The following is a 6,407-nucleotide window of genomic DNA, read 5'->3' on the forward strand; positions in this document are numbered from 1 at the left end:
AACCCTATGAATTCATAACCTCCAAAATGTCTTGTCCATAACAACTTGGTTCAAGCCTTGCAAACTGAAGGCTGTAGCTTTCCTGTACTGAGTTAAGCCATCTCATGTTAGGTATTTTCCTTTTCCTGCTGTCTTCAATATTCCTAGCATTATTGTCTTTTAAAGTGAGTCTTGCCTTCTCAAGAAAGCATGACAGCTTCACTGTAGTCATTTTAGCCTCTATTAGGGTTGCCAAGTCCCCAACTTCCCAGAGCGGGGGACTTTCGCACTCGCGTGAAGCACGTGCACAAAACAATGATGTCACTCGGAAGTGACGTCATCACGCTGGTGATGCTGCATGCGGCCGCTCTATGGTTTTCCTGGATGCTCTAGCCATTTAGGAGGGGAAACCTCTATGGTACCTATTGTACCATAGAGTTTTTCCTCCCAAATACCGGGGACTTGGCAGCCCTAGCTTCTATGGAGAACTCAGGCCAGATTTGATCTGGAACGCAGTTTTGCCTTTTGGGCAATCTGTGCTATCTGTAAAACTCTCCTCCAATGCCACGTTTCAAATGAAAGACAGACTAGGAAAACATAATTCTCCTACGATGTTATCCATGGTTCAAGCTAGATCTGCTTTCCTCTTTCCTTGATGGTCAGGGACAAAGGGTGGCAATTGGGGGTGAACTGTCCCGAAGGCACCCACTTAATTGTGGGATGCCACAGGGGGCAGTGCTCTCCCCGATGTTATCCAACATCTACATGTGCCCCCTTGCCCAGATTGCCCGGAGGTATGGGTTGGGTTGTCACCAATATGCTGATGATACCCAACTCTATCTACTGATGGACGGCCAGCCTGACTGTGTCCCAGAAAATCTGGATCTGGCGTTGCAAGCTATGGCAGGATGGCTCAGGCTGAGTAGGTTGAAGTTGAATCCAGCGAAGACAGAGGTCCTTTGCCTGAGTCGCGGCGGTCTGGGCAGGGAAATCCCCCTACCAGCATTGAAAACGGCACGCAAAGTCAAGAGCTTGGGGGTGCTACTGGAGCCTGCCCTATCAATGGAGACCCAGATAGCAGCCACTGCTAAATCCACTTTTTTCATCTTAGGCGGGCAAGGCAGTTGGTCCCCTTCCTGGAGCATGGCGACCTGGCAACAGTGATCCATGCAACGGTCACCTCGAGGCTGGACTACTGTAATGCCCTCTACATGGGGCTGCCCCTGTGCCAAACCCGGAAACTACAGCTAGTGCAGAACGCAGCGGCCAGGCTATTATTGGGGCTCCCTAGATGGGAGCACATACAGCCGGGGCTGCGGGAACTGCACTGGCTGCCAATAGTGTACCGGATTCTTTAGAAGGTGCTGGTTATTGCCTTTAAAGCCCTACATGGCCAAGGACCTGCCTATCTTAGGGATCGTCTCTCCGCATATATTCCCCAGAGGGTACTGCAGTCTGGTTCTCAAAATCTATTGGTGAAAGTCACTAGAGAAAGCGCCTTCTTGATTGTAGCCCCCCTCTGGTGGAACCAATTGCCAGAGGAGGTGTGGGCCTTGCGAAGCCTTGCCCAGTTCCTCAGGGCCTGCAAGACCACTCTTTTTCAGCTGGCCTTTACTCAAGAAGGAATTTACTGTAGAAGGAATATCGTTGCCATGGAAAAACTGTAAGCTGCGTAACTTCAAGATTTTAGCACCAAATCAACTTAGATGGTCTTAAAGTATGATTTGGTGCTAAAATCATACATTATAAATCAAATATGTAGGCATGATTTATAATATGCATTGTTTTAATTGTTGAAGTTTTTATGTTGTGAGCCGCCCTGAGCCTGCTTTGGCGAGGAGGGTGGGATATAAATTAAATATCATCATCATCATCATCATCATCATCATCATCATCATCATCATCATCATCATCATCATCATCATCATCATCATCATCTTAGCAGCTGCCATGAAATGGAAAGCTGTGCACAGCTGTAGTGCTCATGTGCAGGTGGGACAGATGGACCTGACAAGATGTAACCTCTAGAGCAGGAGCTCCCAACCATTTTGAGCCTGTGGACACCTTTAGAATTCTGATACATGCATGGTGGGCGCAACTACAAAATGGTTGCCACAGAAGGTGGAGCCAGACACAAAATGGCTACTGAAGCTTACCGTCACTCACACAGTGGATATCCTTGAGGCGTAGTGGTAGCTGCTGCCAAAGTAGCATTTAAAAAAAATATCTACCCAGTCACTCAAGTTTCTAATGCTCAATCAGAAGGCTTGCCGGGCAGATGCCCTACTTTGCCCTGCCCACTTTCCAAAATTGCTTGGTAGGCACTAGGAAAGATGCTGGCAAGCACCAATGGTGCCTGTTATGTCTGGGCTATGGAACCTAGAGACTCTGTGTGCTTCATCTCTGCTAACAACAGAACATCTGGATTGAAACAGCTGCAGTCTGGTTGGATGGGCTGCCTTGGGACACCTACAGGGGGCTTGTGGCTCACTTTAAACAGACCGATGGGTTGACAGCAGGGTGGACCTTCACTATATATAACCAGGCTAAGTTCCGGGGTTTGCATTCTAGTTTTTTTACTTGTATATATTATGCTGAATCACTAGTAAAGATGCTGATCACTACTCTGGGAGTCTTCGTTCTTTCCATTGAACCCAGTATTTAACAGTGTCCATGGGCACTATGTTGCTCTAAAGACCACAAGCAGGATCTGAATTATGATGACTAGGAGTCTGTGCTACCCAAGTTTTAACAAAGAGTTCTAAAAGGCAAAAACAGGGACAGTGCTGTACAGGGACAAGGTGCTGTCCCTAGACAATTAAGTTCATTTATTTAGTGCATTAGCCTGAAAGTCATAGCAATTAATACAATAAAACATTAAAATCATCACAATACATCTGACCTATAAAATCAGCACGACGTCTAATAGATTCCACGTTTAAAAAAAAAACATAAAAATGATAGAATATTGGCATTTAAAACCCAATGATAACCCAATAATAACACACTAGTATTTAGTAACATTTGACAACCTAAAACAAATATCAGTCCCAAAACCAAATACCAATACCATTGACCCAGAGTGAGACAACAACCAATTAACTTAATAGCGAGCTGTTATGATTAGGTTTTTAATTTTGTGTTCACAGTAGAAGTCATAAATTTTACCACACTAATTGCAACAAATTTATCTCTGTCTGTCAACAGAAACATTACTTTAACGTGATCCGGCTTCCCTAAGAGTCATGATAAAATGGTCCCAAGAAATCTAGCTCGTTGTAGCGTGTAATCAGAGCACTGAAGTATCACACGGGTCAGATCTTCCATATGTCTATAATCATATGAACAGACTCTTTGGTTGCATGGAGTCCCATTATTTGGCCTTTCAGTATTGCTAATGGTGAAATATCCAAATGTGCCCCAGTTCAAATCTTTCTAAGTACAAAAGCCATTCAATTGGTAAAATAAGCTGGTAGAGGCAAAGGGAAAGGAGAAAAGTGCTTATAAAGCAAAGCTGTCCTCAATGAAGCTAATAATTTATAATCCATTTGGAGACTTGCCTCGGATCATTTTTATTATCAATTTTACAGTGTAAAAACTCAGGGTTTGTCCCTGGCAAATAGTAACAGTGAAGTTTAATGCAGTTTTTAGGAAATTCTGATGGAAACTGGCTATGAAGGTACATAGAGCTTCTTTGAACTTCAGACTATTTCTTCTCAGAGGATAGCTCCCTAACAAATAACTTTGGTCAATTCCTTCCATGCTGTTTCTTTGCCTTAGTAATGTAAAAGAGTAGTTTGACTTTTTGATAGCGAGAAGTTTGAATTCAGCTGGAAAGAGATGTATTAGAAATGTTTTAATTATCTACAGCAACTGATACTCAATACGGCATCTGCAGATATTTCCCCAAACCTGATTGCCCCTTCCCTGAAGCAAACAATTAATTTTTGCTTTCCTCTACCTCAGAGAACAACAACAGGCCTCACTTTTGGGTCTGCAGGGAGTGCCCATTTGGAAATAGCTGTCCCCATCAGAGGAGGCTGTGTAGCTCAGAACCTCCCAATGTTTGTGTTTGGAAGAAGTTTGGTGAGTGATCCCACCTTGGCAGCCATTTTGCAGTGGCACCCACTGTCCTACCTGAACATTCTGTGTCCTTAGGCTCAGGAGGGCTCGGAACATCTGCTCTGACTGCAGAATCAGGAACTAGAACATGATTCCAAAAATCAAAGAGAAAGAGAAAATGCTTAAAAATAACAAAATTCTATACTAAGACTGAGCCTTTTCCCTGAATCACAATAGTGGAAACTTTCTAGGGTTGCCAAGTCTCCTCTTTGTCACAGTGGGGGATTTGGGTGAGACATTGTGCACAACATTTCCGATGCAATGAGGTCACCCAAAAGTAATGACATCACATCAGCAACGTCATAGGCAACCCTCTGGTTTTTGGCAACACTCTGGTTTTTGTTTTGTTTTTTGCTTCAAAATCATAGAGTTTGCCCCAAAACCAGAGCACTGCTGCATGACATCCTTGGAGTGATGACATCACCCACAAATGTCGGGGATGTCATGCAATGTCACTGTTTGGGGTGGGGTTTCTCTCTGCAGCCAGCTGGCCAGCGGCGAACCAAAGCTCCCAAAAGTAGGGGAACTGCCCCCCCCCCCCAGGACCTGAGGGCTTGCAACTCTAAACCTCTATTTTGTTTCGATCAAGCTTATATTTTTTCTTACCATGGTCCTGGATGCACATGGAACCTCCATAAAATGTTTTGAATCTACTTGCATTTGGGAACTACAGTTGTAAACAGTGCTCCCTCTAAACTGAGTTAGCATATGCCCGATCTCATCAAACCTTGGAAGCTAAGCAGGGTTGACTCTGGCAAGTACTTGGAGACCTCCTTAGAATACCAGAGCTGGGAGGGCAGCAGCAGGCTTTTTTCCGTCACCTTTCTGAATATCCTCCAGGCCCCCAGTAGGGGTCAGTCACCAGAAGTTGCCATGATTTCCAGGTGCACACTCACATGCACACACACATGAAGATAAAATAAAATATTTTTATTGCAGTATTTATTCAAGTAGATCCAGTTCACATGCATATTGCAGTCAAAAGAAGAGAAAGAAGCTCAATCTAACAAGTACTTTCGCTATCACAAATGGCCAGCTTATCCAGCATCATGCATGTGGAAGTAAGAGGGCATTGTATCTACAGGAAAGACTTGCAGAGGTGTGTGTCTCCATGGAAGGCCATGCGCAGGGAGTGAAAGGATAAAGCAAGGGAGAGGAAAGGTCACATGGCAGCAGAAGACAAAGAGAGGCATCCCATTTGAGGAGCTGAGTTGCTAACTCCAACAAACTGCACATATGCAAACATTACACCTGAGTCCTTTTGTGTGCAGCAGAAGGCACAGACAGTACATCAATGCATGCCCTCCAAGGGCTGATTCCCATTATCAGTGAGAGCATCCCAGCTGGGAGAAGACTCTAGTAGGTGTAGGATTCAGTCCTCATGATGCAGGCTTTTGGCATACCTCCATCAATATATTGGTAGTTGAAAGTGTTCATGAGCAAAAAGCATGGATCAGAACCATGCACATCTCCAAAAGAAGTACCAACCACCTCGTCCTGAGCTGGTTCAACCAGAAGTCAGCATCTATAGTCAGCATCTATGCTTGCATTTGACCGTGATGGCATGAACTAAAAGCTTAAAAGATCTAGGCTCCAGTCCCCAGCCTGCTTTTGTTGAGAACATTTTGTTGATGTCCTGCTTTGCTTTACAGGAATTATCTGGGGCTAATTGAGAGTAAGCAGCTGAGAGACAGTGGTGATGGTGTAAAGTGCTATCAAATCACAGACAGAAGAAGATGAAGAAGAAGATATTGGATTTATATTCCGCCCTCCACTCCAAAGAGTCTCAGAGCGGCTCACAATCTCCTTTACCTTCCTCCCCCACAACAGACACCCTGTGAGGTGGGTGGGGCTGGAGAGGGCTCTCACAGCAGCTGCCCTTTCAAGGACAACCTCTGCCAGAGTTATGACTGACCCAAGGCCATGCTAGCAGGTGGAAGTGGAGGAGTGGAGAATCAAACCCGGTTCTCCCAGATAAGAGTCCGCACATTTAACCACTACACCAAACTGGCTCTCCAGCTTATGGTGACCCTGTAGGGTTTTCAAGGCAAGAGATGTTCAAAGGTGGTTTGCCTTTGCTTGCCTCTTCAAAGCAGCCCTGGCCTTCCTTGGTGGTCTCTCATCCACAGGGCTTTTTGTAGAAAAAAACCAGCAGGAACTCATTTGCATATTGGACCATACCCCCTGGTGCCAAGCCAGCCGGAACTGTGTTCCTGTTTGTTCCTGCTCAAAAAAGGCCTGCTCATCCAGATACTGACTATGATCCACCCTGCTTAGCTTCTGGGATCTGATGAGAGCAGGCTAGC

Source organism: Heteronotia binoei, chromosome 17 (genome assembly GCF_032191835.1).
Source record: "Heteronotia binoei isolate CCM8104 ecotype False Entrance Well chromosome 17, APGP_CSIRO_Hbin_v1, whole genome shotgun sequence".
Lineage (NCBI taxonomy): Eukaryota > Metazoa > Chordata > Lepidosauria > Squamata > Gekkonidae > Heteronotia > Heteronotia binoei.